Source organism: Rhinopithecus roxellana, chromosome 16 (assembly GCF_007565055.1).
Source record: "Rhinopithecus roxellana isolate Shanxi Qingling chromosome 16, ASM756505v1, whole genome shotgun sequence".
NCBI lineage: Eukaryota > Metazoa > Chordata > Mammalia > Primates > Cercopithecidae > Rhinopithecus > Rhinopithecus roxellana.
In genome coordinates, this window is record NC_044564.1 from 74,252,205 (window position 1) to 74,266,499 (window position 14,295).

The following is a 14,295-nucleotide window of genomic DNA, read 5'->3' on the forward strand; positions in this document are numbered from 1 at the left end:
TAGAGCCCTCATGATCAGCCATGGGATCATAACTGGTCATAAGATCACAGATGGTATTTATAACTTCCTTCTTCCACCACACAATTAATATTTTCTCTGCTCCCTGAAAGTGTCTGTTAATTGTGGTTCCTTACTTGATAGAGTGACCCAAATCCTGGTTCATGAAGCATCTGTACCATTATAGCCCTGGCTCTATTAGGTTGTTGTAGCTTTTCATGAACTTTTACCACAAAATGTTGAAAGTCTAAGGGATGCTCTAGAGGATCTTCTGAATACTGGGAATTCTACCTCTGCCTCTTTCCTGTTGTTTCAATGTCTGAGGTGCCCCAAATAGCCAATGGTAGTTGTGAATTCCAGTACAATGTTGTATTCTGTCATGAATTTCTTCTTTGGGAAGTAAGATCTTTGAACGTGAAAGGTCAAAATTTGTAGAAAATGGAAACAAAAATATTACCAGTGGATAATTAGGATTAACGTGAAAGGAGTCATTCTCATATCTACCTTGGGATTCCCAGACTCATGAATCCTGGGTATAGGAGAAACATCGCTACATATTTATAGCTGATTCAAAGAATATCTTACATCCAGAAAGACATTATTGCAGCCCCATAAAGTGCTTTCACCAGCTGGTGCCATAACTGAGTCTTCCAAAGACCATTCCATAATTTTATTAGACCAGCTGTTTCAGGATGAAGGGAACATGAGGATACCAGTAAAATGCATGAGCATGAGCCCAACATCGCACTTCATTTGCTATAAAATGGGTTTCTTTGTCAGAAGTAATGTCATATGGAATACTATAAAGGTGAATAAGGCATTGTGTAAACCCACAGCTGGTGGTTTTAGTAGAAACATTAGGAGTGGGAAAGGCAAAACCATATCTGGCATAAGTGTTTTTTTTTTTTTTTTCCCCTCGGTGAGAACCAAGAGGTACTCCTTCAATGATGGAAGTGATCCAATGTAATCAACCTGCCACCAGGTGGCCAGCTGGTTCCTCCAGGGAATGGTGCCATTTCAGGGACTCAGTGTAGATCTTTGCTCTTGGCAGTTTGGGTAGCCAGCAGTGGCTCTATCCAAATTGGCCTTAATGAATGAAAGTCCATGTTGCTGAGCCCATGCATAGGCTCCATCTCTGCTTCCATGATCATTCTCTTCATGAGCCAACTGGGCAATTATGGGAATAAAACAATGGGTAATCTTGTGCATAAGATTTTTAAGATCTTCCTCTTGGGAAGTTGCTCTTTGGTGAGCATTTATGTAAGACAAAAATATCTTCATATTTTGTGCCCATTTAGAGAAGTCTTTCTGTATACTTCTTCTCTAGACCTTGTTACTGATTTTCCAATCTTGTTTCTTCTAACTTGCTTACCATGCAGCCAAACTGTTAGTCACTCCTCATGACTGATTCCAGATATGTACCTCTATCCGTATCTCCTGTCAGGCAATATGAACAATCAGGGTGATAGCTTTAAGTTCTTCCCATTGGAAAAATTTTCTTCACCACTATACTTCAAGGCCACACCTGTAATGCCTCAGCTGTCCAATTTAGATAGTGCCAGAATAGTGCAGAACCATCTGTGAACAAGGATAAAATTGTTCTTCCTCATTCTGCTGTAATAGACAATTCCACATAAGAGAGAGGAGGCAGTGTGGCAGGAATAGAAGCCATGGGAATCTAAGCCACTTTCCATGCAACTTATTTGTGACTTCAAAACCTTTGGAGGAAAATTTATCTATTGTTTCCACTTGATGAAGTACTGCTACGTAACACTTGGTGAGTCAGACAACACTTTGTTAATATGAATACTATGGTCACGTGATTATTTGATGGCCAATACTAAGTGTCAGGACTCTGGTGGGAACCTATAACAAGGAGGAAGCTGTTTCTCAAAAGGAGAGTAATTTCCTGCGAGAAAACAAAACTCTTCTCCAAAGTCCGAGAGGGGTATAGTGTGAATTACCTATAGGGATCTGTCAAAGGTTTTCCTTAGGATCTCTAACTGCCATAGACACCTCAAGCCCTGTTGGATTTGCTGGGTTATACGGCCCATGTGGCAGGAGAGGTTGAATGGCAGTCTAGCTCTGTTGCAGAATCACCTTGTAATCTGGGCCTGACTCAAAACTGAGAGCTTATGGATTATTTGGTAAATGGCTTGAAGTAAGATGCACAAACCAGGTATTTATTTCAACCAAAATACAGAGCTCCACCTCTTAGAGGTAGCAGGTGTCAGATACAGAAACATGTTTTCCATCTGATATGTTTCAATATGCACCAGGCCCTAATTCCTACAAATTTCACAGATATTACATGCTTGTGAATGTTTATAGGGTTTATTCTTCCAGCCTCTGGCATGCATATGTCTGGACAAGATATCTAAAGTATTTTCTACTTTCTGCTTATTGGGTTCAATCAGAATGATATCTATGTAGTAGGCTTGCTTGATGTCCCATAAAGTGGAGAAGCAAACAAGTTCCTGATGGACTACATTGTAGCAGAGGGCTGCACAGCTGATATAGTCTTAAGGAATGCTCAGTGTATTGCTGCTTCTGGTGGTTCTTACTAACAAGTAAACAGAAAAAGTATTTACGACATCAGTAGCCTAAAACTACAAAAAAAGAGAGGCTGTGTTGATTTGTTCCAATAAAGCAACTACATCTGGAAATAGAGCTGCAGTTATAATTATTACCTAATTAAGTTTATGTCATTCTACAAGATCCATCTGCCTTCTCCACAGGCCAAACAGATGATTTGAATGGGAATGTATTAGGACCCCTTCCACCTTTGTGGCACAAACTTTGGTAGTCCCTCTAGGAAAGTGTTATTGCTTTTGTTTCACTGCTTTGGGAGGGAGAGAAGTTCTCAAGACTCTATTTGACATTTCCAATTGTAATAGTCCTCAATCCATAGGTCAGAGATCCAATGTGGAAATTCTGCCAGTTTTTGAATATGTATCTTCCAAAGATGCTTTCCAGAAATGAGGAAATAAATGTAGGATAGATTTGGGAACCCATTAGACTCACTGTGAGATGGACTTGAACCAAAATGTCATTGATGATTAGACCTTACCCTCCTCTTTTAGACCTATCCAGCATGGTGGACCACAGTGGCAGTTTAGGTTTCTAGAGAATAGTTATTGTTCAGTAAATTCTAAAAAGTGGGTTATTTTTATTTTCTTAATGTATAGTCTCTTGGTAAATTGGTTTAGGTTCTTTTGGAGAAAGCTAGGAGAAATATTTACCATGTAAATTACTGAACATGTAGCAGAGTCTGTACTTAAGAGTACCCATCTTCACTTTCTAAAAGAGACTCTGAGTCCATAAACAGGTTCAACTCTAGAAGTATGTTGAGGAGTCATTGCTTTCATTATAATTTGATACAGACTTAGCTTTATGAGATCTATAGCTTTTCCACCTACACAAATCAAGTATGACTTTATTAACTTGCCCACCTCTTTCATTTGTAGAAAGATAATTATTGATTAGTCAATGCAAAACATCTCTGCAGGTCACATAATTCTGGTAATTGCTTCAGCACAATTTTTTTAAAAAATAGAATTCATATCCATCTTGTACCTGTAATATAAGTGCCACTTCTTGGATTTCACAACTCCTGGATCACATCATCCCTTGTGAATTCAGGGATGGTATTTTGCTGGCCGCAAGTCTCACAGTTATCCCTGGCATACAGGGAAAAGCCACAACAGAGGACCTTGATGATGATGGTGCTTTCCTTACCACGGGGGTACCATCTTTGAGGGTCTCCTGGGGAATATAATTTAGAAGTAAATAAACAGTTAACATGTAATAAATCCACTCCAACTTTTAATCTCCAAAACCTAGTGCACATGATCTTGCCAGAGTGGCATTATAGAAAGGGCACCTTGGAGGTGTCTATAGAAAGCAGTTTTCTCTGTGTAGCTACTACTTCTGTGAGTCCCCAACCAAGCACCTGCTGGTGGGAGTTGGGCTGCTCTTGGTCGGCAAGATCAGCAATTAGAAATATAAGCTAATTTTCTAGTGGAAGAGAGAAAGGACAAGTTAAGACCTGCTGGGTACCTCTGAGTCTGTCATTTTGTTTTATTGTAAGACTTCCTCACTATAATGACTTCTGTTTCCTTTCTGTTTTGTAAATCTTGTAAAGTTCCTCTTTGGGCCAACTCAAATTGAAACATATAGGGAAGAAAATTCTGGGAAATTTTGTTTCCAGTCTTAGCCAAGTTGACAGAACAAAGTCAAGCATATAAAATGTTATAAATTTCATAGTTTTTCAATTGTACAGCTTTATGAAGCAGTATTTTTTCTTAGTCTGAATCAAAGCGTGGGCACATATTAAATATAGGGAATCAATAATAGTAAATGCCTAATGTCTTTAGGCTGACCTACTGTTGGTTTCACTAGCTTTAAAACAATTATTTTAGCATAATTTTAAAATTAATTGTCATTGTAAGAAACAGTACAGAAACATTCCATATATCTTTTACCCATTTTTCTCCAAGAGTAACATCTTGCATAATTTTAGTGCAATGTCAAAACTAGGAAATTGACACAACCCACAGACTATGCATTAATTTCATTCAAGACAACATATAAAGTCGAGGAGATTTTTGGCATAGGAAAACGTCATTTTAAAAGATCATTCTAGCCGTGTTATGGAGAACAAAGGGGCAAAGAAGGGAGCAAAAAAGTATATTTGGAGGTTGTGCAAACCAGATAAGAGATGACAGTGGCTTAGAAGATTATTGTAAAAAAAAAAAAAAAAAAGAGGTGGAGATGTGGTAGGTAGTAATAAGATGGAAGATACATTTTGAATGTAGAAATCATAAGATTTGCTTAGGGATTCGGGTGTCAAAGAAAGATACCAAAGATGCTTCTACAGTTTTGCTCTAAACAGCTGGACTGAATGGTATTCTTATTTACTGAGATGAGAAAGACTGTAAGTTTGTTCATTTTTATGCCATTCAGGCAGTCTGATAATTTTGAAAGAACAATTATGATACAGGCCAGCCATCTTTCTGGCCACAAGAGGATTATATTAAGAAGTTGATATATAATTGAAGAAAAACCATAACATTTTTTTCCTCTAACCTCCTCCTTTTACATGCTAAGAAAGTAAAACGAAAGTACTCTTAGTAACTTACGAGTAAAAGTAAAATTTCAATGCAGAATTGTGAAGAATATTTACGTGTCCAGAATTGGTGGGTTCTTGGTCTCGCTGACTTCAAGAATGAAGCTGCGGATGCTCTTGGTGAGTGTTACAGTTCTTAAAGATGGTGTGTCCGGAGTTTGTTCCTTCAGATGCGTCCGCAGTTTATTCCTTCTGGTGGGTTCCTAGTCTTGCTGACTTCAGGAGTGAAGCTGCAGACCTTCGCAATGAGTGTTACAGCTCTTCAAGGCGGGGCGTTTGGAGTTGTTCGTCCTCCCTGGTGGGTTCAGGGCCTCACTGGCTGCAGGAGTGAAGCTGCACACCTTCACGGTGTGTGTTACAGCTCATAAAGGTGGCTTGGATCCAAACAGTAAGCAGCATCAAGATTTATTGTAAAGAGCAAAAGAACAAAGCTTCCACACTGTGGAAGGGGGCCCAAGAGTCCCACTGCTGGCTCCAGGAGCCTTTTAGTCCCTTATCTGACCCCACCCACATCCTGCTGATTGGTCCATTTTGACAGAGTGCTGATTGGTGCGTTTACAATCCCTGAGCTAGACACAGAGAACTGATTGGTGTGTTTACAATCCTTTAGCTAGACACAGAGTGCTAGACAAAAAAATTCTCCAAGTCCCCACTAGGTTAGCTAGATACAGAGTACTGATTGGTGTATTTACAAACCTTGAGCTAGACACAGGGTGCAGATTGGTGTATTTACAATCCCTTAGCTAGACATAAAGGTTCTCCAGGTCCCCACTAGACCCAGGAGCCCAGCTGGCTTCACTTAGAGGATCCCGCAGCACGGCTGCAGGTGGAGCTGCTCCTCAGTCCCGGGCCATCTGCCCACACTCCTCAGCCCTTGGGCGGTTGATGGGACCCGGCGCCGCGGCGCAGGTGGAGCTGCTCGTCAGTCCCGCGTCCTGTGCCCACACTCCTCAGTCCTTGAGCAGTCGATGGGACTAGGCGCCGCGGGGCAGGTGGAGCTGCTCGTCAGTCCCGCGCCGTGCACCCACACTCCTCAGCCTCTGGGAGGTCGATGGGACCGGGCGCGGGGGCGCAGGGGGCGACGCAGGAGCCCACCGCGGGGGCGGGGACGCTCAGGCATGGCGGGCTGTAGGTCCTGTGCCCTGCCCCGCGGGGAGGCAGCTGAGGCCCGGAGAGAATTCGAGCGCAGCGCCCGCGGGTCGGCACTGCTGGGGGACCGAGCGCACCCTCTGCAGCTGCTGGCCCGGGTGCTAAGCACCTCACTGACCAGGCCGCTCTGAGTGCGGGGCCGCCAGCCAACGCCCACCCGGAACTCGGGAACTCTCGCTGACCTGCGAACACAGCGCGCAGCCCGGGTTCCCACCCGCGCCACTCCCTCTACACCTCACGGCAAGCAGAGGGAGCCGGCTCCAGCGACCTGGGTTAGCCCAGAGAGGGGCTCCTACAGTGCGGTGGCGGGCTGAAGGGCTCCTCAAGCGCTGCAGAGTGGACGCCGAGGCCGAGGAAGCACCGAGAACGAGGGCTGCTAGCATGTTGTCACCTCTCGCTTAGAGGTGAGTGATAGTTACAAATTAACTACTACTACACAGTGTGATGCAGCTTAAGAGATTGAGAAAAGAAAATGTTTAGCTTTAAATATATTGCTTTTCAAAAGTTTAAGAAATCAAATAATTTAACTGAAGAAGCTAGATAAGAGTAGGTAATGAATCTGAGAAAGGAGAAGGGAATTATATAGGGAGAAGTAGAAATTAGTAAAGTAGAAATTAAATTACAAAGGTGCAGGTCAAAAAAAGCAAAAACTTGTTCGATGATAAGATTAATAAATAGAAAAATCTCAGTAGAAAGACTCACCAAGAAAAGAGAGAAGGCATAAATACATATTATAAGTGATATAGGAGGTAGAACAACAGATTCAGTAGAGATGAAATAAATCATAACAATACTATGAATACTAAATTTTTTGAAAACTTATGTCCATTATAAACATTTTTAGGAATTATTTAAAAATTAGCAAAGTTGAGAAGCCACCATTAAATAAGTGGAATATGTAGTTTGAAAAATGCAGGCCTATACTTCCATGGGACTATCAGGTCCACAGTGTTTCTGGCAAGGTTTACCAAACATGCAAGGAACAGCTAATCTCTGTCTTATGAAAAATATTTTAGAATATAAAACGAGAGAATGCTTATTAAACTTGATATTAGAGGTATATGTTGATTCCAAAACATGACAAGTGCTGAAAAGGAAAATTTATGCAGAAATCTTAAATGAAGGAAATTAGGAAATCAAAGTCACTTGTGTATCTAAAAATAAATATACGTTAATCATACATTCCTCATATACAGATATCTTATTGGTGTAATTGGCTTAACAAATTAAGAAAAATGTTATTTGTAGATAAAGAAAATATTTAATAAATTTCAATGCCAATTTATAAGAAACCTTTTGGATAACTAGGGATGAAAACTATGAATAGTTTCAGCTATAAGAAAGAAAAATTTTAACTAATTCTTACTAAACTGACTTTTAAGTTGTTGAATGGTTGCCAATTGCCTATCTTTTTGTGTGTATGCATGTGTGTGTGTGTGCATGCATGTGGTCTCCCTCATGTTACAGAGGACAGACTGAGGAACAGAGGGTCAAAGAATCTAAGTTCATGTTGCAAGTAAAGTAGAGGAGCTGGCAGTTGAACTTCACACTTGGACAGCCTCTATCTCAAATTTATGCTCTGTGTGACCTGTCTCACACTAAAGTAGGTGAAGCTGGTAAATTTTATACTTACATCATTTCATCACTGAGGAGACATTTAATCAGTGGTTCAAGGATATCAGAAGTTAGCATGTAGTGATTCTCTTTTTCTCTCTTGCTCACAATATGTCTGTCATAGTTTCAGCCATCACATTTGTGTTCTTGGTAAGAAGAAAGACTCAGCAAGGAGAAAGGTGTGGCACCAGTCATCTACTGATAAATATTTAACAATATTCTCAGGCTACCAGGTGGTGGTAAACATCTCTGATTGTAGCAGTTGCCTAATCCCATGATATAAATACTTGAACCATAACTAATTTTAAGCTATCAAACTGATGTCACTGAATGGGATTTGGGAAGAAATGCACACCATAGGTTATCTTGGCAAGCATGGGTTGACTCTGGAGCATGGCTTGGTGGTGCCTACCTCAGGAAAGAAAAACTATCCCAGAAATCCCCAGCAGAACTTTGCTCATGTCTCAATGACAAGAGTAGTGTCACATCACCTACTGTAGCTCTAAGAAATTATATGTTTTATTTGAGCACATTGCCACCTCAAATAAAATTGTAAGGAAATGCCTATTCATTGAAGAACCAACAGCTTCTGCCTTTAAAGGGAACTTCCTTAGTTTAATGCAGCAAACATCATACTTAATGGCAACTGTTTAGAGAGATCTTAAAGTCAGAAATGTGACAAGAGTCACTCTTACTGCTTCTATTGAGCATTGTACCAGAAGTGTTAGCCAATGCAGTATAATACAAAAAAATGAATAATTGTTGAAAGATAACTCACTATTTTCAATTGCTATGATAAAAAATCGAAGAGAAACTAGAATTATAACTAACAAAAGAATTCAACAAGATGACTGATTATAAACCCAACACACAAACAAAATCAATAGCTTTTCTATATATATATAAACAATAGTTAGAAAAATATAATAGAATAAAAAAATTTACATTCATAACAGCAACAAAAACTATAAAATGCCTAGGATCAAAGTTAACGAAGTATGTACGAAAACTTGAAAAACTTATGAAATGTTTCTAGAGAACATAAAATAAAACTTCAATAAATACTTATGGAAGAACATAAATACTTATGGAGAATGCTCAATAGAAGTACAGTGCTCAATTAGTAAAGTTGTCTATTCTTCCTAAAATAATTTGGGAGACATTTTGTTAGATATAAAAGCTTAAGAGTCAGAATACTTGAGTTCAAATTCCAACTCCACCACTTAATTGCCAAATAACCTTAGGTAAATTATTTAACTTCTCTGGGCTTTCATCTTTTAAATCAGTTAAATGGGTATAATGCTAATAATTTTATACTTACTTTATTTGATCACTCAGGTGACTAAAAGAATTAATGCATGTAAGATATTTAGAGCAGTACCTGGCCCATTTATGTATACATGTATTACTAATCTATAAATCCAATGCAATTCCAATAAAAATTTAAGGAACTTTTTGTTGACTATGACACTTCAAAATGAAAATAAAATAAAAAATAAAAAGCCAAAAAAAAAAAAAAAAAAAAAAACCAGATACAAAACAGTTCTGGAAAACAAAAGAAAAAAATTTACTATCAGACATCAGATTTCCCTATTAGATATCCAATCAGATTTTTTTTAATCAGATGGCACATGGTAAGTATTCAGTAATTGTAGTCATAGTTTAGACTAATTATAAAGTTATACTAACAGTGTGGTAATAGACAATCAGGTATAGATAATCAAGTTAGTGGAATGTCATAGAAACCTACCCAAGTATATATGGAACTATGGGATAAGATTCATTTATTTATTTATTTTTTATTATTATACTTTACGTTCTAGGGTACATGTGCATAGTGTGCAGGTTTGTTACATATGTATACTTGAGCCATGTTGGTGTGCTGCACCCATCAACTCGTCAGCACCCATCAATTCATCATTTATATCACGTATAACTCCCAATGCAATCCCTCCCCTCTCCCCCCTCCCCATGATAGGCCCTGGTGTGTGATGTTCCCCTTCCTGAGTCCAAGTGATCTCATTGTTCAGTTCCCACCTATGAGTGAGAACATGTGGTGTTTGGTTTTCTGTTCTTGTGATAGTTTGCTAAGAATGATGGTTTCCAGCTGCATCCATGTCCCTACAAAGGACGCAAACTCATCCTTTTTTATGGCTGCATAGTATTCCATGGTGTATATGTGCCACATTTTCTTGATCCAGTCTGTCACAGATGGACATTCGGGTTGATTCCAAGTCGTTGCTATTGTGAATAGTGCCACAACAAACATACGTGTGCATGTGTCTTTGTAGCAGCATGATTTATAATCCTTTGGGTATATACCCAGTAGTGGGATGGCTGGGTCATATGGTACATCTAGTTCTAGATCCTTGAGGAATTGCCATACTGTTTTCCATAATGGTTGAACTAGTTTACAATCCCACCAACAGTGTAAAAGTGTTCCTATTTCTCCACATCCTCTCCAGCACCTGTTGTTTCCTGACTTTTTAATGATTGCCATCCTAACTGGTGTGGGATGGTATCTCATTGTGGTTTTGATTTGCATTTCTCTGATGGCCAGTGATGATGAGCATTTTTTCATGTGTCTGTTGGCTGTATGCATGTCTTCTTTTGAGAAATGTCTGTTCATATCCTTTGCCCACTTTTTGATGGGGTTGTTTGTTTTTTTCTTGTAAATGTGTTTGAGTTCTTTGTAGATTCTGGATATTAGCCCTTTGTCAGATGAGTAGATTGCAAAAATGTTTTCCCATTCTGTAGGTGGCCTGTTCACTCTGATGGTAGTTTCTTTTGCTGTGCAGAAGCTCTGTAGTTTAATCATATCCCATTTGTCAATTTTGGCTTTTGCTGCCGTTGCTTTTGGTGTTTTAGACATGAAGTCCTTGCCCATGCCTATGTCCTGAATGGTACTACCTAGGTTTTCTTCTAGGGTTTTTATGATATTAGGTCTAACACTTAAGTCTCTAATCCATCTTGAATTAATTTTCGTATAAGGAGTAAGGAAAGGATCCAGTTTCAGCTTTCTTCTTATGGCTAGCCAATTTTCCCAGCAGCATTTATTAAATAGGGAATCCTTTCCCCATTTCTTGATCTTTTCAAAAAACCAACTCCTGGATTCATTGATTTTTTGGAGGGTTGTTTGTGTCTCTATCTCCTTCAGTTCTGCTCTGATCTTAGTTATTTCTTGCCTTCTGCTAGCTTTTGAATGTGTTTGCTCTTGCCTCTCTAGTTCTTTTACTTGTGATGTTAGAGTGTCAACTTTAGATCTTTCCTGCTTTCTCTTGTGGGCATTTAGTGCTATAAATTTCCCTCTCCACACTGCTTTAAATGTGTCCCAGAGATTCTGGTATGTTGTATCTTTGTTCTCATTGGTTTCAAAGAACATCTTTATTTCTGCCTTCATTTCGTTATGTACCCAGTAGTCATTCAGGAGCAGGTTGTTCAGTTTCCATGCAGTTGAGCGGTTTTGATTGAGTTTCTTAGTCCTGAGTTCTAGTTTGATTGCACTGTGGTCTGAGAGACAGTTTGTTATAATTTCTGTTCTTGTACATTTGCTGAGGAGTGCTTTACTTCCAATTATGTGGTCAATTTTGGAATAAGTGTGATGTGGTGCTGAGAAGAATGTATATTCTGTTGATTTGGGATGGAGAGTTCTATAGATGTCTATTAGCTCTGCTTGCTGCAGAGATGAGTTCAATTCCTGGATATCCTTGTTAACTTTCTGTCTCGTTGATCTGTCTAATGTTGACAGCGGAGTGTTGAAGTCTCCCATTATTATTGTATGGGAGTCTAAGTCTCTTTGTAAGTCTCTAAGGACTTGCTTTATGAATCTGGGTGCTCCTGTATTGGGTGCATATATATTTAGGATAGTTAGCTCTTCCTGTTGAATTGATCCCTTTACCATTATGTAATGGCCTTCTTTGTGTCTTTTGATCTTTGATGGTTTAAAGTGTGTTTTATCAGAGACTAGGATTGCAACCCCTGCTTTTTTTTGTTCTCCATTTGCTTGGTAGATCTTCCTCCATCCCTTTATTTTGAGCCTATGGATGTCTCTGCATGGGTCTCCTGAATACAGCAGACTGATGGGTCTTGACTCTTTATCCAGTTTGCCAGTCTGTGTCTTTTAATTGGAGCATTTAGTCCATTAACATTTAAGGTTAATATTGTTATGTGTGAACTTGATCCTGCCATTATGATATTAACTGGTTATTTTGCTCGTTAGTTGATGCAGTTTCTTCCTAGCCTCGATGGTCTTTACATTTTGGCATGTTTTTGCAGTGGCTGGTACCGGTTGTTCCTTTCCATGTTTAGGGCTTCCTTCAGGGTCTCTTGTAAGGCAGGCCTGGTGGTGACAAAATCTCTAAGCATTTGCTTATCTGTAAAGGATTTTATTTCTCCTTCACTTTTGAAACTTAGTTTGGCTGGATATGAAATTCTGGGTTTAAAATTCTTTTCTTTAAGAATGTTGAATATTGGCCCCCACTCTCTTCTGGCTTGTAGAGTTTCTGCCGAGAGATCTGCTGTTAGTCTGATGGGCTTCCCTTTGTGGGTAACCTGACCTTTCTCTCTGGCTGCCCTTAAGATTTTTTCCTTCATTTCAACTTTGGTGAATCTGGCAATTATGTGTCTTGGAGTTGCTCTTCTGGAGGAGTATCTTTGTGGCGTTCTCTGTATTTCCTGAATTTGAATGTTGGCCTGCCCTACTAGGTTGGGGAAGTTCTCTTGGATGATATCCTGAAGAGTGTTTTCCAGCTTGGTTCCATTTTCTCCCTCACTTTCAGGCACCCCAATCAGATGTAGATTTGGTCTTTTTACATAATCCCATACTTCTTGCAGGCTTTGTTCATTTCTTTTTCTTCTTTTTTCTTTTGGTTTCTCTTCTCGCTTCATTTCATTCATTTGATCCTCAATCACTGATACTCTTTCTTCCAGTTGATCGAGTCGGTTACTGAAGCTTGTGCATTTGTCACGTACTTCTCGTGTCATGGTTTTCATCTCTGTCATTTCGTTTATGACCTTCTCTGCATTAATTATTCTAGCTATCAATTCTTCCACTCTTTTTTCAAGATTTTTCGTTTCTTTGCACTGGGTACATAATTCCTCCTTTAGCTCTGAGAACTTTGATGGACTGAAGCCTTCTTCTCTCATCTCGTCAAAGTCATTCTCTGACCAGCTTTGATCCATTGCTGGCGATGGGCTGCGCTCCTTTGCAGGGGGAGATGTGCTCTTATTTTTTGAATTTCCAGCTTTTCTGCCCTGCTTTTTCCCCATCTTTGTGGTTTTATCTGCCTCTGGTCCTTGATGATAGTGACGTACTGATGGGGTTTTGGTATAGGTGTCCTTCCTGTTTGATAGTTTTCCTTCTAACAGTCAGGACCCTCAGCTCTAGGTCTGTTGGAGATTGCTTGAGGTCCACTCCAGACCCTGTTTGCCTGGATATCAGCACCAGAGGCTGCAGAAGATAGAATATTGCTGAACAGCGAGTGTACCTGTCTGATTCTTACTTTGGAAGCTTCCTCTCGGGGGTGTACTCCACCCTGTGAGGTGTGGGGTGTCAGACTGCCCCTAGTGGGGGATGTCTCCCAGTTAGGCTACTGAGGGGTCAGGGACCCACTTGAGCAGGCAGTCTGTCCGTTCTCAGATCTCAACCTCCGTGTTGGGAGATCCACTGCTCTCTTCAAAGCTGTCAGACAGAGTCGTTTGTGTCTGCAGAAGTTTCTGCTGCTTTTTGTTGTTGTTGTTGTTTAGCTGTGCCCTGTCCCCAGAGGTGGAGTCTACAGAGACAGGCAGGTTTCCTTGAGCTGCTGTGAGCTCCACCCAGTTCAAGCTTCCCAGTGGCTTTGTTTACCTACTTAAGCCTCAGCAATGGCGGGCGCCCCTCCCCCAGCCTCGCTGCTGCCTTGCGGTTAGATTGCAGACTGCTGTGTTAGCAATGAGGGAGGCTCTATGGGCATGGGACCCTCCCGGCCAGGTGTGGGATATAATCTCCTGGTGTGCCCGTTTGCTTAAAGCACAGTACTGGGGTGGGAGTTACCCGATTTTCCAGGTGTTGTGTGTCTCAGTTCCCCTGGCTAGGAAAAGGGATTCCCTTCCCCCTTGCGCTTTCCAGGTGAGGCTATGCCTCACCCTGCTTCAGCTGTCGCTGGTCAGGCTGCAGCAGCTGACCAGCACCGATTGTCCGGCACTCCCTAGTGAGATGACCCCAGTACCTCAGTAGAAAATGCAGAAATCACCGGTCTTCTGTGTCGCTGGCACTGGGAGTTGGAGACTGGAGCTGTTCCTATTTGGCCATCTTGCTCCTCAAGATTCATTCATTTATACAGTGATGAATTTATTGACACCTTCTATGTTCCAGGCATTCTTCTGTGCACTGGGGAGTACACAGTGAGAAGACTGTCAGGATCCATGCC